Genomic DNA, 25,505 nt, shown 5'->3' on the forward strand with positions numbered 1-25,505 from the left:
CATGTTTGCATTTAAGATAGTTGACATTTGTTAACTGGTGATTAGTGATGTTAAGTGCCTAAGATGGTAGTTATTGATTAGCAGTGCGATGAGGGCTTTCTGCTGGTGAGTGATTAGCACTACAGTTAGAGCCACCTATCGCCAGGTAGAAATGAGCAGTTTCACCAACATTTTGATGTGAAACCATATTACTGTCTGCTGTTTTACAGGATTCATGGAAGTTTATTGTCATAGCAGCACACGATACACATGAGATGGCACACAATTTAGTAGCAGGTGAACAATAGGATTGGTCCTGGTGGAGATCTACACTCTTAGTGCTTTTCTTCTTTATTCAGAGTCATGATTTGACTTTCTAAAGGTTTTTAACTAAAACAACTAAGTGGTTTGAAAAACATGTCTGTGTTTCTTGTCGTATTTAAAATGTAGGATTTTTTTATTTGATATTTGCCCTTTTTCTGGTTTGAACAACAGCCATCGAAAAAGTCTGTGCACGTGCTTGTATATATATATATATATATATATATATATATATATATATATATATATATATATATATATATTATAAAGAGTAGTTGTCGATTATTTGATGTTATATACATTTTCCAAACATTGTTTTAAAACAAGATTAAAATGCCTTTATTTTGAAAAAACACTGCTGTGAAGTAGGAAACGGACGTTGCGGGTTTCTAGCGCATGCGTAAATGTACTAAGACAATGACCGCATGAAATGGTTGTTCTGAGCTTCTTCGAATTGACGATCTTAAAGTCATATGATTCACCGCAAATATAGCAACAAATATCTCAACTCGTATTTTCCGTAGCTGCGAAACGTGCATTGAGTTTGGAGCGATATCTGAAGTGAAGATTGAAGACGTGATAGAAGATGGACGACTACTGCTATGCTAAGATGGCGACGTCATGTCAAAGAGAAAGTGAAAGACAATCAGAAACTTCCAGCAAATCACCAACGGAGATAAAGACCAAAGATGAAGGTGAGTCAGTTGACGTTTTGTCGTTCGAAAACTCTTTGAATTTCAAGCGTTTAACTACAGACTTCTTTGAGATAGATATTATCAATATTAGTTTTGCGATGTTTTTCAATATTGACTTATTCCCCACTGTTAGTTTGTAGTATCCTAATGTCCATGGAAGCAGATGTTTTCTACTTTCTGTGATTCTAGCTGAATTTTTCTGAGTCTATGACAAGTCATGTAAACATTGATCCATCATTCTGGCAAGGCACTAAATGAAACACTACACACCAGGGTGGTCTCTATATAGTACCGGTACTAAATGTATAGATTGATAAAGGGAACTGTGAAAAATGTCAATGTTGGCTTTATTTTAACAGAACATCTTACACAACATTAAACACTCACAGTCAAAGAAGAATTTTACAATGTTAAAATATAAATTAAAATGCATTAAACACATTGGGCTTTTCTTGTTGCACTCAAAGAACATTTTACAATTTACAATATTTCATATAGTCTGCTATAATCAAGGATTAAATTAGAATAGAACAGAAAGTGTTACTGACATTATATAAAGTTATAAGTCATTATTTCTGGTTGTCACTCCTGGTCTGTGCTTTAAGAAAAATACAATTATTAATTAAATAATAAAAACAAAACTATAGATAAATGTACACAGATAAGCCATCAGTGGTGGGTAGTAACGCGCTACATTTACTCCGTTACATTTACTTGAGTAACTTTCGGGATAAATTGTACTTTTACGAGTAGTTTTTATGCAACATACTTTTACTTTTACTTGAGTATATTTATAGAGAAGAAACGCTACTTTTACTCCGTTCCATTTATCTACATTCAGCTCGCTACTCGCTACTTTTTTTTTATCGATCTATTAATGTTTGTTTTGGTTAATGACAGAGCTTCAAAGTAGAATCTACACATGCCTGCCTTTCACCAATCACATGCAGTCACTGGTGATGTTGGACCAATCAAACAGAGCCAGGCGGTCACATGACCCGACTTAAACAAGTTGAAAAACGTATTGGGGTGTTAGCATTTAGTGGTCAATTGTACGGAATATGTACTGTATTGTGCAATCTAATAATACAAGTTTCAATCAATCAATCAAAAGTGTAAAGGAAAAAAGACACTTTTTATTTCAACCGTACTTCCCGTCAAAAGCCTAAAGACTGATCGCACAGTTCCTGTCTTCACAATAAAAGTGCCGCTCCATCGAGCCTGCGCTAACAAAATAAGAGTCTCCAAAAGCTAGCGCAAACAAGCTAGCAAGCTACGGAGTTTGCCGCCAATGTATTTCTTGTAAAGTGTATAAAAAGGAATATGGAAGCTGGACAAATAAGATGCCAAAAACCAACGACTTTCATGTGGTATTAGACAGAAAAGAGGAACTTTTTTCTCCTCCATTTGAAAACGTCCAATCAATGCAAGTCATCAGAATCAGGTAATACACCAACTTATATTCTTGTCTTCATGAAAGATAGGAATCTATATGTTAAACATGCATGTATATTCATTAAAACACCAACATGTGAACAAAAACGGTAAAATAAATAAATATAAATTATATACTGTATATATAAATGTATGTATGTGTATATCTATATATATATATATACATATATATATATATATATATATATATATATATATATATATATATATATATATATAATTTGTGTGTGTATAAATGATGTGTGTGTATGTATGATATGTGTGTGTATGTATGATATGTGTGTGTATGTATGATATGTGTGTGTATGTATGATATGTGTGTGTATGTATGATATGTGTGTGTATGTATATATGAGGTAGATCACCTCGACTTGGTCATTTACTAAGTAATTGATAAACATTGAACAATTGCACGGAATATGTACTGTACTGTGCAATCTACTAATACAAGTTTTAATCAATCAATCAAATCAATGAATGCCTACTGAGGCTATGGTGCTGTTAAGTTATTGTGGCTCAATGTGCCATTTTTTTTATTTTATTTTAATGTGCTATTATTTTTTTTATTTTATTGTTTTAGTTGCTTAAGAGATATTCCTGGCTCTGAATTTGCTCATTGCTATTTTTATGTTTTTGTGCATTATTTGTTGCCGTAATCATTAAACAAACAGGTTACTCATCAGTTACTCAGTACTTGAGTAGTTTTTTCACAACATACTTTTTACTTTTACTCAAGTAAATATTTGGGTGACTACTCCTTACTTTTACTTGAGTAGTAAATCTCGAAAGTAACAGTACTCTTACTTGAGTACAATTTCTGGCTACTCTACCCACCTCTGTAAGCCATGCAGCAGGTAAAACACATTTATTAAAGACAAAACACAAATGGTAGGAATTTATTAAAAAAATGTAGTTATTTGACTTGCATTAGTTGACTGCTAATTGGTCAGTTTTAACTGCGCTAATGTTTGGCATCAAGCCAAGCAGCTGTGTGCGCGTTTAGTATCTACAAACCCCAAAACCAGTGAAGTGGGCACCATGTGTAAATGGTAAATAAAAACAGAATCCAATGATCCCTTTCAATCTATATTCAATTGAATAGACTGCAAATACAAGATATTTAACGTTCAAACTGGAAAACTTCTGTCTTTTTTTTTTTGTGTGTGTGCAAATATTAGCTCATTTTGAATTTGATGCCTGCAACATGTTTACAAAAGCTGGTACAAGTGGCAAAAAAAAATCCCGCAGGTGAACAGGCTAATTGGGATTGATTGATTGAAACCTTTATTAGTAGATTGCACAGTTCAGTACATATTATTAGTAGATTGCACAGTACAGTACATATTATTAGTAGATTGCACAGTACAGTACATATTATTATTAGATTGCACAGTACAGTACATATTATTAGTAGATTGCACAGTACAGTACATATTATTAGTAGATTGCACAGTACAGTACATATTATTAGTAGATTGCACAGTACAGTACATATTATTAGTAGATTGCACAGTACAGTACATATTATTATTAGATTGCACAGTACAGTACATATTCCGTACAATTGACCACTAAATGGTAACACCCCAATAGGTTTTTCAACTTGTTTAAGTCGGGTTCCACGTTAATCAATTCATGGGAACAGGTGGGTGCCTTGATTGGGTGTAAAAGTAGTTTCCATGAAATGCTCAGTCATTTACAAACAAAGATGGGGAGGAGGGTCACCAATTTGAGAACAATATGTGAGCAAACAGTTTAGGAACAACATTGCTCAACCAGCTATTGCAGAGAATTTAGGGATTTCACCATCTAAGGTCTGTAATATCATCAAAAGGTTCAGAGAATCTGGAGAAACCACTGCACGTAACATTGAATGCCCGTGACCTTGGATCCCTCAAGTAGTATGGCATCAAAAACTGACATTAGTGTGTATAGGACATCACCACATAAGTACAGTCTGTAAGTGCAAGTTAAAACTCTATCCATCATCCATCCATCATCTTCCACTTATCCGAGGTCGGGTCGCGGGGGCAGCAGCCTAAGCAGGGAAGCCCAGACTTCCCTCTCTCCAGCCACTTCGTCTAGCTCTTCCCGGGGGATCCTGAGGCGTTCCCAGGCCAGCCGGGACACATAGTCTTCCCAACGTGTCCTGGGTCTTCCCCGTGGCCTCCTACCGGCTGGACGTGCCCTAAACACCTCCTTAGGGAGGCGTTCGGGTGGCATCCTGACCAGATGCCCGAACCACCTCATCTGGCTCCTCTTGATGTGGAGGAGCAGCGGCTTTACTTTGAGTTCCTCCCGGATGGCAGAGCTTCTCACCCTATCTCTAAGGGAGAGACCCACCACACGGCGGAGGAAACTCATTTCGGCCGCTTGTACCCGTGATCTTGTCCTTTCGGTCATGACCCAAAGCTCATGACCATAGGTGAGGATGGGAACGTAGATCGACCGGTAAATTGAGAGATTTGCCTTCCGGCTCAGCTCCTTCTTCACCACAACGGATCGATACAACATCCGCATTACTGAAGACGCCGCACCGATCCGCCTGTCGATCTCACAATCCTCACGAAACTCTACCATGCACAGCAAAAGCCATTTGTCAACAACACCCAGAAACACAGCAAAAGCCATTCATCAACAACACCCAGAAACGCCACCTGCTTCTAAGATGGATTGATGCAAAGTGTAAAAGTGTTCTGTGGTCTGACGAGTCCACATTTCAGATTGGTTTTGGAAACTGTGGACATAAAAAAAAGAGGAAAAGAACCATCTGAATTGTTTTTGGCGGAAAGTTGAAAAGCCAGCATCTGTGATGGTATGGGGGTGTATTAGTGCCCAAGGCATGGGTAACTTACACATCTGTGAAGGCACCATTAATGCTGAAAGGTACATACAGGTTTTGGAGAAATATATGTTGCCATCCAAGCAACGTTTTCATGGACGCCCCTGCTTATTTCAACAAGACAATGCCAAGCCACAGAGTGGCTTTACTTATAAGAGTAGCATGTGTGTTTGTGAGAATGTCAACGTGTTGTTGAGTGAGGTCAGTGAGTGAGTGAGTGGGCGAGTAAAGAGAGAGCAGCAGGACAGGTGTAACAACTACATTATACCTGTCACTATTTAAACTCCTTGTGCAGATCTGAATGCTTATTATTTAAATGTTGACCTAAGTCTGAAGCAAAGGTGCTAATACTAATCACCACATTTGGTGAGGTGTGTTTTAAAGCAGCTGTTGTGAGAGTAGCGAATGTGTGTGTGTGTGTGTGCACCTTTAAGAGTAATAGTGTGTGGGGTGAGTGATGTGAGTAACATTAGGTTATATTAGATAGTACTTTATTGATCCCCGAGGGGAAATGAGATTGTCAGCACAATCCCATTCAAGATCAGACAAAACATTACAAGGAGGCAGAAAAAGGATCGCTGATGAGTGAGTCAGATAGTCCAGTGCCTCTTTCAATAAAAAGGTGAGAAACGGGTATATGTAGGGGGAGAGTAAAAAATATTCAGTCAAAGGCTTGACTCTAAGGCGGGGGTCCAGACTGAGGCCAAGGAAAAACATCTCATAGCCATAGCACACATAAACACATTAATCAACAAAACTGGCGACAGAGTGGAAGGTGAGGGGCCACGAAGGCCAGTCGCTGCTGTGTGTGTGTGTGTGTGTGTGTGTGTGTGTGTGTGTGTGTGTGTGTGCGTGCGTGCGTGCGTGCGTGCGTGCGTGCGTGCGTGCGTGCGTGCGTGCGTGCGTGCGTGTGTGTGTGTGTGTGAGTGTGTATGTGTGTGTGTATGTGTGTGTGTGTGTGTGTGTGTGTGTGTGTGTGTGTGTGTGTGTGTGTGTGTGTGTGTTGTGTCTATAGGCCCGGAGTCGCTCTGCAGGCAGTGCAAGCAAAGTTCAACTCCCGGGTGTTGTTGAGGAGGGAGGGAGGGTAGTCAGAGTGTCCCTCGCTGAGGTGTCCTTCAGGGATGTTTCCCAACAGCCTTTTTTCTGTTTTTGAGCAGCGTCAAGGTCATCTGAGGGAGTCAAATCATAGATTAGGAATATTTTTTTCCAAGCAAGCAGACATTTTCATGGCCTGTCTGCTCTAATCGTCCATGCCAGCTCTCAATCTATTTTTTTGCAAGCCTCTCCATGTCATCCATCTTGTGATTTAGTTCAGAAATGGCCACAGTCTGTGATCCCACAGCTCGACCCAGGCCTTCCATTGCCAGGGACAGCCTTTGTAAGTGAGTGGGCGAGTAAGGAGAGGTAGTGGTAGCATGTGCAGGAGTGTTAATAGCATGCTGGATGTCCGCTTGTGCCCTGTGGAAATAATAAATAAAGTGAGCAAGTTGTAACTAATCGACGGCCTCGTCCTTCCGACCAAAGAACGGAGCTTTATAGACCCAGTGTTACCCCCGACAAAACATGGACCCTGGTGGGTTTGATTGAATGATTGATACTTTTATTAGTAGATTGCACAGTACAGTACATATTCCGTACAATTGACCACTAAATGGTAACACCCCAATAAGTTTTTCAACTTGTTTAAGTCGGGGTCCATGTTAATCAATTCATGGTACAAATATATACTATCAACATAATACAGTCATCACACAAGTTCATCATCATAGTATATACATTGAATTATTTACATTATTTACAATCCGGGGGGTGGGATGAGGAGCTTTGGTTGATATCAGAACTTCAGTCATCAACAATTGCATCAACAGAGAAATGTGGACATTGAAACAGTGTAGGTCTTATTTAGTAGGATATGTACAGCCAGCAGAGAACATAGTGAGTTCACATAGCATAAGAACAAGTATATACATTAGAAGTACATTTGAGTTGTTTATAATCCGGGGAGATGGGATGTGAATGGAGGAGGGTATTAGTAAAGTGTTGAAGTTGCCTGGAGGTGTTGTTTTAGAGCAGTTTTGAAGGAATATAGAGATGCACTTACTTTTATACCTGTTGGGAGTGCATTCCACATTGATGTGGCATAGAAAGAGAATGAGTTAAGACCTTTGTTAGATGGGAATCTGGGTTTAACGTGGTTTGTGGAGCTCCCCCTGGTGTTGTGGTTATGGCGGTCATTTACGTTAAGGAAGTAGTTTGACATGTACTTCGGTATCAGGGAGGTGTAGCAGATTTTATAGACTAGGCTCAGTGCAAGTTGTTTTACTCTGTCCTCCACCCTGAGCCAGCCCACTTTGGAGAAGTGGGTTGGATTGAGGTGTGATCTGGGGTGGAGGTCTAAAAGTAACCGGACTAGCTTGTTCTGGGATGTTTGGAGTCTAGATTTGAGGGTTTTGGAGGTGCTGGGGTACCAGGAGGTGCAAGCGTAATCGAAGAAGGGTTGAATGAGAGTTCCCGCTAGAATCCTCAAGGTGCTTTTGTTGACCAGAGAGGAGATTCTGTACAGAAATCTCGTTCTTTGGTTGACCTTTTTGATGACCTTGGTTGCCATTTCATCACAGGAAAGATTGGCTACTAGAATGGAACCTAAGTAGGTGATCTCATCTTTCCTGGTGATAACAATATCACCCACAACGTCTGCCCTGCGCTCCTCCACCACAGTCTGGGAGCCGACAAACAGTAAAGGTGTATAAGAACCCTTGCACAGCGGCACATTTCTGTTTAAAGTGTCACCTTTATTGTTAGTTTAGAAGCCCAAATACCTCCATATTGCACTTCACACACCCTCTTTATTAACCAGTAGAATTGTCCTTTGTTGCCTTTCTTCCTCTCCACGATGTTATTGCTTGTATGCACTTTGTGTGTGCGTTTTGACACACTCAACATCATGCGCCTCGGCTCTGTAGTCACCGCCACACAGCAGCATTCAGATGAAAGAACGGTTCCGGTAGTTTTCAAAGGTGGTATATTACCGATTTCAATTGATTGGTACAACGATACTTTATTAGTAGCAGTATACTGTACAACACTACTACACACACATACAGTACATAGAAGAAACTGTGTTTTTGTGGTTTGTGTCTTGCAGACATCCAGCAGCTGATCGGTAATCCCGAAAAAGTTCCCCCTCAGTCAGGGGGGAGCTCCACTTTGAAGCAGGAGACTCCACAACCACCCTGCATTAAAAAGGAAGAGGAGGAACTCTGCATCACTCAGGAGGGAGAGTGTCTTCTAGGACGAGAGGAAGCTGATTACACCAAGTTGCAACTGACTGTTGTCTCTGTGAAGACTGAAGATGATAAAGAGAAACCACAAGTAGACAACCTCTTAGCTCCACTATCAGATAGTGAGGCTGAAGACGAGGTTGAAGAACCTTTGAGCAGCGATACAGACTGTGAAGGTGATATGAGGACTCACACTGACAACAAACACTCTGAATGCTCTTCAAAGAAGAGAGGTAACACAGGTTTGAGCTGCTCAGTTTGCGATGAAAGTTTTACTACAAAGTGCAATTTGACTCGACACATGAGAACACACACTGGTGAAAAACCATTTAATTGTTCCGTTTGTGGCAAAACCTTTTCTCAAAATTGCTATTTGACTCAACACATGAGAACACACACAGGGGAAAAACCATTTAGTTGTTCAGTTTGTGGCAAAAGCTTTTCTCAAAATATCTCTTTGACTCTACACATGAGAACACACACAGGTGAAAAACCATTTAATTGTACAGTTTGTGGCAAAAACTTTTCTCGAAATAGCTCTTTGACTGAACACATTAGAACACACACAGGTGAAAAACCATTTCATTGTTCAGTTTGTGGCAAAAGCTTTTCTCAAAATAGCATTTTGACCAAACACATGAGAACACACACAGGTGAAAAAACATTTATTTGTTCAATTTGTGGTAAAAGCCTTTCTCTAAATTGCCGTTTGACTGAACACATGAGAACACACACAGGTGAAAAACCATTTAGTTGTTCAGTTTGTGGCAAAAGCTTTTCTCAAATCAGCATTTTGACTCAACACATGAGAACACACACAGGTGAAAAACCATTTATTTGTTCAGTTTGTGGGGAAAGTTTTTCTCGAAATTGCCGTTTGACTGAACACAAGAGAACACATACAGGTGAAAAACCATTTAGTTGTTCAGTGTGCTGTAAAAGGTTCCTACATAAAGACACCGCAGTAAAACACATGAGAACACACAAGGAAAAATAATCAATTAGCTGTTTAGTTTGTGGTATGTTGCTCATATGTGGCGACATCCACCCTACCCAGGACCTCCTCACTGCTTCTTTCACAAATATCTGAGGTATTCATATAAATGTGCATTATTTGGAGCATAATCTTATCAACTCATGACCTCATGTCTTCTCTGTATCTGAAACCTTCCTGAACAGTAAGATAGATGATGCTTCAAGTGCTTGGTTACTCCTTCTTCAGTCCAGGGACCTGGGGCCTCATGTGTCAAGTTTTTGCACACTCAAAAACCTGCACTACACCCTTATTTATGGCAAAGTTGAGATGTATCAAAACTGACGTTGTTGCTGGGTAACTGTTTGCATAATAAAGGGCCAGTTTTTACACCTCAGACTGATTGATTTGCTAATCAGAGACATATGAACAATTACAACCCAACCCCCACCTCCCTCGACATTCAGGCATGACAGGTTCAATCCGGCCCGTGAGATGAGTTTGCAAAGTGTTAGGCAAGCAAGTAGTTTATACCGAGGCGAGCAACTATACCAAGCAAGAGGTAAATGGTTTATACTTGTATAACGCTTTTCTACCTTCAAGGTACTCAAAGCGCTCTGACACTATTTTCCACATTCACCCATTCTCACACTGATGGGGGGAGCTGCCATGCAAGGCGCTAACCAGCACCCATCAGGAGCAAGGGTGAAGTGTCTTGCTCAAGGGCACAACGGACGTGACGAGGTTGGTAGAAGTTGGGGATTGAACCAGGGACCCTCAGGTTGCTGGCACGTCCACTCTCCCAACCGCACCACGCCAGCCCCAGGAACACCGTAAAGCGGGGCTGTGACTCCTCCCCCTCAGACAAAACATTATAGGGAGACAGAAAAAGGATTGCTGATGGGTCAGCCAGAAAGTCCAATGCCCCCTTTCAAAAAAAAGGTGAGAAACTGGTATATGTAGGGGGATGGGAGAGTAAAATAATATTCAGTCAAAGTACTCAAACTGGACTCTCGGGCTAGTTTGAGGCCGAGGGAAAAAAATCTCATAGCCATAGCACACATAAAGACGTAAATCTATAAAAGTTGTGACAGAGGGGAGGGTGAGGGGCACAAATCAGTAAAATAATCAATCAGTAACCCCACTTCAAATGCAGCATGAGACACTGCACACTGATATAGTTCTGTGAAAATGATTGTCTTCTGTGCAAATGTAAAGAAAGTGAACAGTGTGTGATTTACTGCAATACTGTCACTCTTTCTACTTTTTATTTGGGCTTTGTTGAAATTGTTCACACATTGCACTGCTTTTATTTTTCTGTCAATACTCTTGAATAGTTTCTACCTCAGTGTGTATGGTTTGTTGAGTTAGCACAGGATTAATATGTGGAAATGACAAATGAGGTAGTTGATACATAGAATAGTTTTTATTTCATGCTTTATTTGTTCAATCTTATATAAATTGTGACTTAAAAGTTTAATTATTTTGTAGAAACCCTGATATTTAGTCTAAGTTCATTGTGTTTTTCAAGGTGATTTTGAAAATGCACCAATTTTTTCCTCGAAATGTTTAACTAACTTGAAGTGTTTTGTTAAGACGATTATTTGTGATATGTACGTTTTCAGAATGTGTCACGCCTATGGATCATGTTTTGTTATGGTCAATGTCGGTTTTGTTTATTGGACACTCAGTTCCTGTTTTGCACTTCCTGGTTTGTTTTTGTTACCAGGCCAACTCATTAGTTTTCACCTTGTCTTCATGTCACGCCCCTGTCTTCTCGTCTCACACCAGTTTGCACTTATCATGTTCATTATTTAAGCCACAGTTACCAGGGAGTCAGCCTGGCAACATCACCTCCTTCACGCCCTCGATCACCTGCTATGCAGATGCTATCCCTGCCATGCCCCTTGTCTTTTTCCAACTAGGTTTTTGTTATTCATGCCATTGTGCATGTGTTTTGTTTGGTGTTTATAGTTGTAGCCTCTGTGCTAGTCTTTTGCTTCACAGCCCAGTTTTTGTACTTCAGCCCTCATGCGCGCTTTTTGTTTGTTCCTGTTATGAGTAAAATAAATGTGTATCTACCTTCACGCCGTTTCAACTCCATTCGCTTCGCACCTCGGGAAAACAACCCACGTCCAAGTTTGACAGTATGTGCTTGTTCTATATTGGACTGAAGTAAAATAAAGAAAACAATCTGAAAGTTTTATTTTTAAGTTATCATGCCATGATTTTACCTGTCCGTCCCACCTGCAGTTTGGCTCCAGTCGCCAACACGCACCGAGCAGGCATCTTGTCAGTGCAGCAGATAACTAAAGTCAGTGTACAAAAGTGAAAGTAGAAGTCTTCTGCTGTCTATGGTTGCAATAAGAGCAATATTTATGTCAGCGTCTTTGTTTCCTCACCGAGTGCAGTTGGTCCGAGGTCGAGTACAAGTCATCCTTCAATGAGGATATTACTGATAAAAGTCAAGATTATAATGTTGAACATGTATACTGGGGTAGTGTGACTTTCACTCTTTCACAAGACTTACTTTGTCAAACAACTTGCCGTTTGCTTGAACCCACTAAAAGACAGAATACAACATTGTCCATTTTTGTTGAATTTCTATCTCCAAAGTATTTTGAAATCAAAAATGTTTTTGCGATAAAGAGCACTTCAATTATGAGCCAGAAATCTAGGAAAAGTTGAAAAGGGCCGCTAGTTTTTTAAAAGGTATTTTATTTTTTAAAGTGCAGTTGTCGATCGGAAGTTGCACATTTCTGGCGCATGCGCAAACACATCGAACAGTGGTCCAAGTCCAAGATGGCGGACTAAGCGACGTGGATTCCCGGAGAAGTTTCACATTTACGATCTTATAGATTCAAAAATAGCATCAAATACCTCAACTATTCGCATTTTCTTAAGCCCACCACACGGACTTTGAGTGTGGAGCGACGGCGTGTTACCTGAAGTGAAGATTGAAGACGTGATAGAAGATGGACGACTACTGCTATGCTAAGATGGCGACGTCATGTCAAAGAGAAAGTGAAAGAGAATCAGCGCCACCAACGGAGAACAATCTGAAAAGCGAAAATGAAGGTGAGTGTGTTGCGTTCCGTAGTTTGAAAGCTATCTGAATTCCAAGCCTTAAAAACAAAAATTAGCCTGCTTTGTTGAACAATGTAAACAAAGAACCTGTTAGCATTTTTACCTACATCAAAAATGTCTGTTAGAAGTTACCGCAGTAGTATCCTGCACCAGTAAACATGCCTTAATTCAAATCAAAAGTGATTTTAATCGAGATTGGATGGTATATAGTTTGTATTTTTTATTTAGCACTTAGCAATAGTGCTAATTGCTTGATCTGCTTATCAGTCAGTTTCGAAAACTTGTAGCTTATCCTCCTTATGTTCAGGCTAAAAAATATAAGGTTCTGGATCATAATTTGTCCCGAAGTATTCTTTGATGGCACTCATGAAGTCTGTCTTTATCAGTAATAGTTGGTGGTGTTGTTGAAGGAAATAGATAAATAAATGATAAATGGGTTGTACTTGTATAGCGCTTTTCTACCTTCAAGGTACTCAAAGCTCTTTGACACTACTTCCACATTTACACATTCACACACACATTCACACACTGATGGAGGGAGCTGCCATGCAAGGCGCCAACCAGCACCCATCAGGAGCAAGGGTGAAGTGTCTTGCTCAGGACACAACGGACGTGACGAGGTTGGTTCTAGGTGGGATTTGAACCAGTGACCCTCGGGTTGCGCACGGCCACTCTTCCACTGCGCCACACCGTCCTATTGGAAGGTGTGGTGCGCCATTGGGTTAGAATGTGCTCGCTGTCTGTAGTAACGCTTCTGAGGCATCGAGACACTCATCACAGCCTCCATCGCCTCTCTTTATCAAAATAACGTCACTTTGGAAATAAACTCATTCAAATAATGTCACTTTGGAAATAAACTCATTCAAATAATGTCACTTTTGAAAGAAACTCCCGCCAGCTCTTCACGTCCGCGCCAGCATGTTTACCACAACTTCAGATAGTACTTTATATATCCCGTCAGGAGAGTTCCTTCAGGAAAATTACAATTTTCAGCACAATCCCATTCAAGATCAGACAAACATTACAGGGAGACAGAACAGGATCGCTGACGGGTCTGCCGGCTTCCAGCGCCCCTTACAAAAAAGGTGAGATACAGGTAAACGGGGGGCGGATAGGTGAAAAAAAAAAGATTAAAGTAAAATTAAAAAAAAAAATCGGTCTAAGCCTGGGCCCTGGAGAGGGGGTGCAGACTGAGGCAAGGGAAAAAGCCAACTCATAGCCATAGAACACATCCCTCTTCCATGTGTGTAAGAGGGAAACATCAAATAACACAGAGGACATTAAAGACATTAAAGCAGCAGATACAAGCAGACACTTCTACATACAACTATGAATAAAAAGTAAAAGAAACATATCCACTGTGGTGGCCTCTGCGGTGTTCCACGCCATTGTCCGCTGGGGTGGAGGGAGCATGGCCAGAGACAGGAGCAGACCCAACAAAGCAACCAAGAGAGCCGACTCCACTCTCGGCCAGAGACAGGAGCAGACCCAACAAAGCAACCAAGAGAGCCGACTCCACTCTCGGCCAGAGACAGGAGCAGACCCAACAAAGCAACCAAGAGAGCCGACTCCACTCTCGGCCAGAGACAGGAGCAGACCCAATAAAGCAACCAAGAGAGCCGACTCCACTCTCGGCCAGTGTCCATTCCGCAAGGATGAGCGAGGATACGTCCAAGGTGACTGAGGTGTCCGACACCTGCTCACCCAGCCAAGACACCGCGAAGCCTCTCCGTCCCGGCGCTCAGTGCTAGCTCCGCAGTCCTGTCCCCTCATCCGCATCTCCTCCAGTCCCTCCAAACTGACTCCGGTGTGGCAGACACCCAGCAGCTGGTCTCCATGGCCAAAAGGCTACCGGGAGGCAGATCCAGAAGTCCACAAACAAAGCACCACAGAGGTCACAAAAGTGCCACCCCTTGTCACACAGTCCCAAAGGGTCCCGGACCAAAAGGCAAGAAAATATAATACCACATGAAAACAAGAGGGAAACACAAAAGGATGACACAAGAGCACAGAGCTCCTGCCAACAGGAAGGAAAAAAAAACTATAAATAGTGAACGTTGTGATGTGTCTGTGAAAATAATGTGCCGCCATTTGATTAAAATGATTTAAAAAAAAAGATGAAAATACGTAAATATTACATGTTATTATGAATGTGCCTGTTATTACATTAGGTATAAACTTACAGCCTGTATATAACAAGTTGTTTACAGTTTTTATAGAAGAAATAGCGTGCATCCCCACTACCTGCATTGTTAGCTGACTTCTGCTTGCGTTTATTTACGAGTTGGAATCAGGGATGGGCAGTCGTGCACAAAAAGTAGCGACGCTACATAGCTTAACTACAGTTCCCAGTAGCGTGGCGTTAGCCTAGCTCCTTTTTGAACCCGTAGTGATACTGTACAACCCTACTACACACACATACAGTACATAGAAGACAGTTTGTTTTTGTTGTTTGTGTCTTGCAGACGTCCAGCAGCTGATGGGTCATCCAGAATAAGTTTCTCCTCAGTCAGGGGGGAGCTCCACTTTGAAGCAGGAGACTCCACAACCACCCTGCATTAAAAAGGAAGAGGAGGAACTCTGCATCACTCAGAAGGGAGAGTGTCTTCTAGGACGAGAGGAAGCTGATTACACCAAGTTTCTACCGAGTATTCTCTCTGTGAAGACTGAAGATGATGAAGAGAAACTACAAGACGAAGACGAGGTTGAAGAACCTTTGAGCAGCAAAAAAGACTGTGAAGGTGAAAGGAGGACTGCACTGCATCCTGTCAGTAAGATAAGAGTAAACCAAGAAAAGGCTAAGTCTGACGTACCAATTCGTGTTTTGATACGTTCTAAGAATGTTATGATCAACGGTATCGAACGCAGCGCTAAGATCAAGAAGCAGCAAAACATGGATGACGCATCAGCATCGCTAGTTAGCAAGAGATACGTATTTAATCATTTTTTGCAAGGGCTGTTAGACGCTAAGTGTTCATTTAGCTGCTGTGCAAATATTTTTTGGAGGATTTTCGAGATAAAGGGAAGGTGGTCGGTAGTTTACCATGAGGTCAGGATCGGGGTTAAGTCTTTTGAGCAGAGGATGAATAACCACTTTTTTGAATGGTAGGGGGAACAGTGCCAGAGGAAAGTGATAAGTTTATAATGTTTAGAACTGATGGCCCTAATATTAGAAACAGCTTCTTGATAAGTTTCTAAGGAAGTGACTCAAGTAAACTTTTTTGTTTTATTCCATATACACGCCGCAGTAGTTCCTCTAATGTTATTTCATCGTAAAGAGCGAGACTATTTTGGAGGGCAATATTCGTCGTATATCGTAGCTGCGACGCGTTGTCTTTAATCTCCTTTCTAATGAGTTCAATATTCTTATTAAAGAAATCCATAAAGTCGCCTGCCGAGTGGGTGGAGCTACTGGCAGGAGTCCTTTTTTAGGTTAGCGATGCTATTGTACTCAACAAATATTAAGTATCATTTTTATTGAGGCAGATGAGATTGGAGCAGTAATTAGCTTTAGCTAAGGTAAGCATGCCTTTATAAGTTAGTAAACTATCACTTCACGCTTGATGGTAAACCTCAAGTTTAGTCGAAAACCATTTGCGTTCCAACTTTCTGCATAATAGTTTAAGAGCTCTAGTTTCTTCTGTAAACCAGGGGGTATGCCTTTTACGGCCCTTTTTTAGTTTTAGCGATGCTATACTCTCAATGGTGTCGCACAGGGCGTCGTTAAAGTTGTTAGTGAGGTTATTGATAGAGCCCCACACTTTTTGGGAATGGCGCCATTACCGAAGGCAGTAAGCAAGAAAGTTGTGACAGCATTAATTTTGCGCCTGCTGAAGCAGTGGTTATTAGTAGCTTGTTGACAATGAGTCAGAACTTTGAGTTTTATAAGATAATGATCGGACATTATTTCAGTGTACGGGAGTATCATAACTTGGGAGGTGGTGACACCCCGGACAAGGACTCAATCTATTGTATTACCGTTGTGATGCGTGGGTTGATTTGTTATTTGTGTAAGACCACAGCTATCACAGGGAGGGTCTGACGGGTATTCAAATGGATATTAAAAATCCTCTCATAATTATATTATCTGAATACGTCACTAGATCAGCGACAAACTCTGAGAATTTACTGATAAAGTGCAAATAGGGCCCTGGGGGGCAGTCGATTCCAGCTAGGTAGAGAGGTAGCGGCATGACAGACCCATAGTAAGCGACCTAAATTATTTATATTTATTACTTAGGTTAGGAGTAAGGTTAAGGTTTTCATTATATTTTAGTGCGACTCCTCCACCCCTTTTTAAGGGGACGGGCAATATAAACATTCAAAATAGTTAGGAGGAGATACCTCGTTAATCTTGTTTGAGCCAGGTTTCGCTGAGACCAATGACCAGAGGTCGTTGTTGTCTCTAATGACCTCATTAACTACCATATTTTCCGGACAATAGGGCGCACCGGGTTGTAAGGCGCACTGCCGATGAATGGTCTATTCTTGATCTTTTTGTCATATATAAGGCGCATTGGATTATAGGGCTCATTATTGGAGTCATGTTATAATTTTTTTTAGAAATGGAAAATACTTCCTTGTGGTCTACATAACATGTAGTGAAGTGAAGTGAAGTGAAGTGAATTATATTTATATAGCGCTTTTCTCAAGTGTCTCAAAACGCTTTACATAGTGACACCCAATATCTAAACCAGTGTGGGTGGCACTGGGAGCAGGTGGGTAAAGTGTCTTTCCCAAGGACACAACGGCAGTAACTAGGATGGCACAAGCGGGAATCGAACCTGCAACCCTCAAATTGCTGACACGGCCACTCTACCAACCGAGCTATGCCGCCCCGTAATGGTGGTTCTTTGGTCAAAATCTTGCATGGTGATGTTTTACAGATCATCTTCAAGCCGCTTTCTGACAGTCTCTTCCGGATGCAGCGTTTTGTGGGCAGTCTTTTTTAAGTGGCTCACCTTCGGCAGCGTTTTCTCCTCGTCATCTTTTTTGTAGCAGTGTAGCGTGCAAGGACGGGAGTGGAAAGATGGAGCTAACTGTTTTAATGACATCAGACTTTACTTCAATCAATAGCCTAGCAGCATCTCCTCATCCGTAAACAACAACACCGGAAACGTGTCCCGGGAAAAACTGCCCAACCGGAACTCTAATAACTAAAGTTCCTTGGGTGATTAATGTTAACTCACTACATCGGTATGTTTTATAGCTTTCATGGCAAGTTTACAGACAGATATAAGTAAGAACTTTACACTACTTTATATATGAAATGGCAACCGTGGAGGATGAATGTCCCGTAGCAAGAAGATAGAGAAAAAGAAGAAGCTTATTGACTCGGCACGTACTACAAAGGCGGCTGCGCACAATTTTTTAGGATGATTGCAGATCTTAAATACACATCAGCAGGTATCAGAAGATAAGAAAAGTTGCTTTTACATAATATTGCGAAACAAAATGGCAGATAATGTCTTACCTTATGCACACACCATAATAATACAATAGTATAATACTAATACTCTAGTATTAGTATTATAGTATGTTGACACACGTTACAATCCATCAAGCGGTGTGGCTTAATTGCTTACCAAAGTCCTACTAAAAAATTGTAATAGATTTTTGAGCGCCGTGTGTAATGTTTTATATTATCAATGGAACATATACAATTTTGGTGTTGTTTACTTGAGACAAACAGGAAAGGTGTAAGGCAGGGGTGTCCAAAATGCGTCCCGGGGTCCATTTGCGGCCCGCAGCTAATCGTTTAGCGGGCCGCCACACATTCTGCAAACATTGCAAAATTGATAGTATTGCAAAAATAAAAATAAAACATTTTAAAAAAGTGGAATGAGGTGAAATCTAATGAGAAAAAGTGGCAATGTTGACACAAAGCTGCCATGCAGGCAGTTTTTTTGTTCCTTTTGTCTTTATTTTCTTTTTTTTTCATTGCTCCAAAAAAAAATTATTTTAAAAAGGACCAAAAAAATCTATGCTCTAATGAATTATAACTTAAAAACTATCACTTTAAAATGTTTTATGTGGAAAAAATATTGCATATGTTTTGTGGTTGCCGTATAAAAACATCAAAGTTTTGACAAAAGAGCATAAAAAAAACAAAATAATAGTTCAAACTTAAAATCGACAGATATATCGGAAGTTGATCTTGAAATTTAAGTGTTAAAAGTAAAAAAAAAAAAACAATGAAAATGTATCACTTTATGAGTGGGGAACCTTTCGGATATCAAATATATTTAGCAGGATTTTATTTAACTTTTCACTGTGATTACTCAAAAATACTAAATAATTAAAATCAATGTTGTCCTGCATTATTGATCTTTGAGAGGTTTAATTGCTAAATAAAGGAACTCTCCTGAAGGAATCAATAAAGTACTATCTATCTATCTATCTATCTATCTATCTATCTATCCATCTATCTATCCATCTATCCATCTATCCATCTATCCATCTATCCATCTATCCATCTATCCATCTATCCATCTATCCATCTATCTATCTATCTATCCATCTATCGATCTATGATCTATCGATCCATCTAAATACTGCATATTTCGGTTTTACTATAAAAAACAAAGTTGTCTTTGACAGAAAAGGCATAAAACCTTATTTGTTTTACTTTATATCAACCTCAAGTTGATACAGAGATTTACTGTAAGCATTAAATAAAACAATAATAATAATTTGACTTATTTTTAACATCTTGGTGACTGAGACCCTCTATGCTCCCCAGTAGCCCTAAGGATTAAAAATAAAAATCCATATATTTTGTTATCTGTCTTATTGTGGCGGTCCGTTCCCTGTATGATCAGTGTCAGAACATAGTCCACTCCCTGTATGATCAGTGTCAGAACATAGTCCACTCCCTGTATGATCAGTGTCAGAACATAGTCCACTCCCTGTATGATCAGTGTCAGAACATAGTCCACTCCCTGTATGATCAGTGTCAGAACATAGTCCACTCCCTGTATGATCAGTGTCAGAACATAGTCCACTCCCTGTATGATCAGTGTCAGAACATAGTCCACTCCCTGTATGATCAGTGTCAGAACATAGTCCACTCCCTGTATGATCAGTGTCAGAACATAGTCCACTCCCTGTATGATCAGTGTCAGAACATAGTCCGCTCCCTGTATGATCAGTGTCAGAACATAGTCCACTCCCTGTATGATCAGTGTCAGAACATAGTCCGCTCCCTGTATGATCAGTGTCAGAACATAGTCCGCTCCCTGTATGATCAGTGTCAGAACATAGTCCGCTCCCTGTATGATCAGTGTCAGAGCTTGGTCCGCATTGCTGGCAGTAAGTCGGACACATTTCCAGTGAGGGTTGGACTCCGCCAAGGCTGTCCTTTGTCACCCATTCTGTTCATAACTTTTACGACAGAATTTCTAGGCGCAGTCAAGGCGTTGAGGGGTTCCGGTTTGGTGACCGCAGGATTAGGTCTCTGCTTTTTGCAGATGATGTGGTCCTGATGGCTTCATCTGACCGGGATCTTCAGCTCTCACTGGATCGGTTCGCAGCCGAGTGTGAAGCGACCGGAATGAGAATCAGCACCTCCAAGTCCGAGTCCATGGTTCTCGCCCGGAAAAGGGTGGAGTGCCATCTCCGGGTTGGGGAGGAGACCCTGCCCCAAGTGGAGGAGTTCAAGTACCTAGGAGTCTTGTTCACGAGTGAGGGAAGAGTGGATCGTGAGATCGACAGGCGGATCGGTGCGGCGTCTCCTGTAATGCAAATACTGTATCGATCCGTTGTGGTGAAGAAGGAGCTGAGCCGGAAGGCAAAGCTCTCCATTTACCGGTCGATCTACGTTCCCATCCTCACCTATGGTCATGAGCTTTGGGTCATGACCGAAAGGATAAGATCACGGGTACAAGCGGCCGAAATGAGTTTCCAGGTCTCTCCCTTAGAGATAGGGTGAGAAGCTCTGCCATCCGGGAGGAACTCAAAGTAAAGCTGCTGCTCCTCCACATGGAGAGGAGCCAGATGAGGTGGTTCGGGCATCTGGTCAGGATGCCACCCGAACGCCTCCCTAGGGAGATGTTTAGGGCACGTCCAGCTGGTAGGAGGCCACGGGGAAGACCCAGGACACGTTGGGAAGACTATGTCTCCCGGCTGGCCTGGGAACGCCTCGGGATCCCCCGGGAAGAGCTAGACGAAGTGGCTGGGGAGAGGGAAGTCTGGGCTTCCCTGCTTAGGCTGCTGCCCCCGCGACCCGACCTCGGATAAGCGGAAGATGATGGATGGATGATGGATATTTTGTTATGATTTCAAAATGAAAAATATCAAAATGGCCCCCGCATGCTTACATTTTTCCATGTGTGGCCCTCTGTGGAAAAAGTTTGGACACCCCTGGTGTAAAGCAACCCTTGCAGAGCGGCGGCTCCCTGGATAGAAAGTGTCACCTTTATTCTTAGACATAGACTTAGACTTCCTTTTTATTGTCATTCAAATTTGAACTTTACATTACAGATAAGAACAACATTTTGTTGCATTAGCTCATGGTAGTGCAGGATAAAAAAGCAAAAAGGTGCAGATATAAATAAATAGATTACTGTACGGATAAATATATTGCACTTTTGCATATGCATCCAGGTTTATGGATGTATGTTATATTGTCTTTATGTTCCAGCGAGTTAATCCATTTTGGGGGGGGGAAATTGAGGGGGTTATTATGATGCGTTCAAGAGTCTTACGGCCTGAGGGAAAAAGTTGTTACAGAGGTTCTGCTCCAGAGGCTGCGGAACCTTTTTCTAGAGTCTAGCAGTGAAAACAGTCCTTGGTGGGGGTGGGAGGAGTCTCTGCAGATTTTCTGAGCCCTGGTCAGGCAGCGGCTTTTTGACATCTCCTGGATAGGAGGAAGAGGAGTCCTGATGATCTTTTCCGCCGTCCTCACCACTCTCTGGAGAGACTTCCAGTCTGAGGCACTGCAGGCTCCAGTCCAGACTGAGATGCAGTTGGTCAGCAGGCTCTCTATAGTGCCTCTGTGGAATGTGCTGAGAACGGGGGGAGGGAGCTGTGCTCATTTCGTCCGACGCAAAAAGTGCATGCGCTGCTGAGCTCTTTTTACAAGAGCTCCAGTGTGTCAGGACCAGGTCATATTGTCAGTTATCTGCTCCCCCAGGAACTTGGTCCTGCTTACCTGTGCCGTTGATGAAGAGTGGAGCGTGGCTAGACTGGTGCTTCCTGAAGTCGACGAGGATCTCCTTGGTCTTGTCGACGTTCAGGACCAGGTTGTTGGTTCTGCACCAGTCAACCAGATGTTTCACCTCCTCCCTGTAGTCCATGTGGTTGTTGTCACGGATGAGGCAGTTAGTTCTTGTTAGTTTAGAAGCCCAAATACCTCCATATTGCACTTCACACACCCTCTTTATTAACCAGTAGAATTGTCCTTTGTTGCCTTTCTTCCTCTCCACGATGTTATTGCTTGTATGCACTTTGTGTGTGCGTTTTGACACACTCAACATCATGCGCCTCGGCTCTGTAGTCACCGCCACACAGCAGCATTCAGATGAAAGAACGGTACCGGTACTTTTCAAAGGTGGTATAGTACCGATTTCAATTGATTAGTACCACGAAACTTTATTAGTAGCAGTATACTGTACAACCCTACTACACACACATACAGTACATAGAAGAAAGTGTGTTTTTATTGTTTGTGTCTTGCAGACGTCCGGCAGCTGATCGGTAATCCAGAAGAAGTTTCCCCTCAGTCAGGGGGGAGCTCCACTTTGAAGCAGGAGACTCCACAACCACCCTGCATTAAAAAGGAAGAGGAGGAACTCTGCATCACTCAGGAGGGAGAGTGTCTTCTAGGACGAGAGGAAGCTGATTACACCAAGTTTCCACTGAGTATTCTCTCTGTGAAGACTGAAGATGATGAAGAGAAACCACAAGTAGACAACCTCTTAGCTCCACTATCAGATAGTGAGGCTGAAGACGAGGTTGAAGAACTTTTGAGCAGCGATAAAGACCTTGAAGGTGATATGAGGACTCACACTGACAACAAACACTCTGAATGCTCTTCAAAGAAGAGAGGTAAAACATGTTTGAGCTGTTCAGTTTGTGCTGAAAGTTTTACAAAAAAGTGCCATTTGACTCAACACATGAGAACACACACAGGTGAAAAACCATTTATTTGTTCGGTTTGTGGAAAAAGCTTTTCTCAAAATAGCAATTTGACTCAACACATGAGAACACATACAGGAGAAAGACCATTTAAATGTTCAGTTTGTGGCAAAAGGTTTTCTCTAAATTGCAGTTTGACTGAACACATGAGAACACACACAGGTGAAAAACCATTTAATTGTTCAGTTTGTAACAAAAGCTTTTCTCAAAATTACAGTTTGATTGAACACATGAGAACACACACAGGCGAAAAACCATTTAGTTGTTCAGTTTGTCGCAAAAGCTTTTCCCAAAATGTGAATTTGACTCAACACATGAGAACACATACAGGTGAAAAACCATTTAATTGTTCAGTTTGTGGCGAAAGCTTTTCTCGAAAATACCGTTTGATGCAACACATGAGAACACACACAGGTGAAAAACCATTTGATTGTTCAGTTTGTGGCAAAAGCTTTTCTCAAAATGTCTATTTGAGTCAACACATGAGAACACACAGGTGAAAAAACGTATAATTGTTCAGTTTCCAGTAAAAGATTTTTCTCAGAAATGCAGTTTAACTGAACACGTGAGTATACACAGATGAAAAAACTCTAAATTGTTCTGTTTTTGGTAAAAGCTTTTCTCAAAAACGCGGTTTGGCTTGACACAAGACACACATGTGAAAAACCATTTAATTGTTCAGTTTGTGGTAAAAAGCTTTTCTCAAAATAGCCATTTGACTCAACACATGAGACGACGCACAGGTGAAAAAACATGTGAATGTTCAGTTTGTGGCAAAATCTTTTATTGAAATACCTCTTTGACTGAACACATGAGAACACACACAGGTGAAACACCATTTGATTGTTCAGTTGGGTAAAATAATTTCTTGAAATTGCAGTTTGACTGATCACATGAGAACACACACACGTGAAAAACCATATAAATGTTCAATTTGTGGCAAAAGCTTTTCCTAAAATAGCAATTTGACTCAACCCATGAGAACACACACAGGCAAAAAAACATTTAACTGTTCAATTTGCAAGCAAATAGTTTATACCGGGGCGAGCAAGTATACCAAGCAAGAGGTACACGGTAAAGCGGGGCTGTGACTCCTCCCCCTCCAGCCAACGTAAAAGAGGAGTAAAATAATCAATCAGTAACCCCACTTCAAATGCAGCATGAGACACTGCACACTGATATAGTTCTGTGAAAATGATTGTCTTCTGTGCAAATGTAAAGAAAGTGAACAGTGTGTGATTTACTGCAATACTGTCACTCTTTCTACTTTTTATTTGTGCTTTGTTGAAATTGTTCACACATTGCACTGCTTTTATTTTTCTGTCAATACACATTATGTCTAGAAGACAGGAAGTAACTCAACACTCTTGAATAGTTTCTACCTCAGTGTGTATGGTTTGTTGAGTTAGCACAGGATTAATATGTGGAAATGACACATGAGGTGATTGTTTTTTCTATTCATGCTTTATTTAGTTTTTTGTTCAATCCTAAATGGGCTGTGCCTTAAAGTTTGATTGTTTTGCAGAAACACTGAGATTAAGTCTAAATTCATTGTGTTCTTCAAGGTGTTTATGAAAATGCCCCATTATTTTTTCTCAGACTTTTTAACTAACTTGAAGTGTTCTATCAAGAGGATTATTTGTGATATGTACATTTTCAGAATGTGCTTGTTCTATTTTAGGTCGAAGTAAAATAAAGAAATCAATCTGAATTTGTCGTAGTCGTGTTTTTAAGTGATCATGCCATGATTTGACCCGTCCCGCCCACGTGGAAATAGATTTTCCTCCATGCGGCCCCTGAGCTAAAATGAGTTTGACAGCCCTGCTGTAATCTGACTCATGTGAGCAGGTTACTGTATAAACACATTTTGTTATAAGTTATAAAAATGTGTTCAGTTCTCAGAGACACATCAATGTCAGGCTGACAATCGCTCTTCCGCTTTCTCCAAACACGAGAACAAAGCAGCTCCTGCTGACTTGTGATTGGTCAGACCGTGCCGATCTTAATCACATGGCTAATTGCAATATAATAAATTGCAACATAATTGAATATCTTATATGCTCAGACAGTAATGTGTTTATATAAGTTTAGATTGTGTTATGATGTTTGTAATGGGGAAAGACGTTAATGTGTCTTGTTTTCATGTTTGCATTTAAGATAGTTGACATTTGTTAACTGGTGATTAGTGATGTTAAGTGCCTAAGATGGTAGTTATTGATTAGCAGTGCGATGAGGGCTTTCTGCTGGTGAGTGATTAGCACTACAGTTAGAGCCACCTATCGCCAGGTAGAAATGAGCAGTTTCACCAACATTTTGATGTGAAACCATATTACTAACTGTCTGCTGTTTTACAGGATTCATGGAAGTTTATTGTCATAGCAGCACACGATACACATGAGATGGCACACAATTTAGTAGCAGGTGAACAATAGGATTGGTCCTGGTGGAGATCTACACTCTTAGTGCTTTTCTTCTTTATTCAGAGTCATGATTTGACCTTCTAAAGGTTTTTAACTAAAACAACTAAGTAGCTTGAAAAACATTCTTGTTTTTTGTAGTATTTAAAATGTATGATTTGTTTCCTTTCTATGTATGCCCTTATTCTGGTTCGAACAACAGCCATCAAAAAAAGTCTGTGCACGTGCTTGTGTGTGTGTGTGTGTGTGTGTGTATATATATATATATATAAATATATATATATATATATATATATATATACATATATATTCATGATA

The 25,505-nt window shown here is 40.8% G+C and overlaps 1 protein-coding gene and 1 pseudogene across 1 annotated transcript in view; one reads left to right on the forward strand and one right to left on the reverse strand.

The window, feature by feature from the left end:
- The window catches only part of LOC133548443 (gastrula zinc finger protein XlCGF57.1-like), a 351,444-nt gene that overhangs the window by 104,180 nt on the left and 221,759 nt on the right, over positions 1 to 25,505 (reverse strand). The window lies entirely within an intron of this gene.
- LOC133562508 (zinc finger and SCAN domain-containing protein 2-like) lies at positions 684 to 24,462 on the forward strand (annotated as a pseudogene).

Source organism: Nerophis ophidion, linkage group LG01 (assembly GCF_033978795.1).
Source record: "Nerophis ophidion isolate RoL-2023_Sa linkage group LG01, RoL_Noph_v1.0, whole genome shotgun sequence".
Classification (NCBI taxonomy): domain Eukaryota; kingdom Metazoa; phylum Chordata; class Actinopteri; order Syngnathiformes; family Syngnathidae; genus Nerophis; species Nerophis ophidion.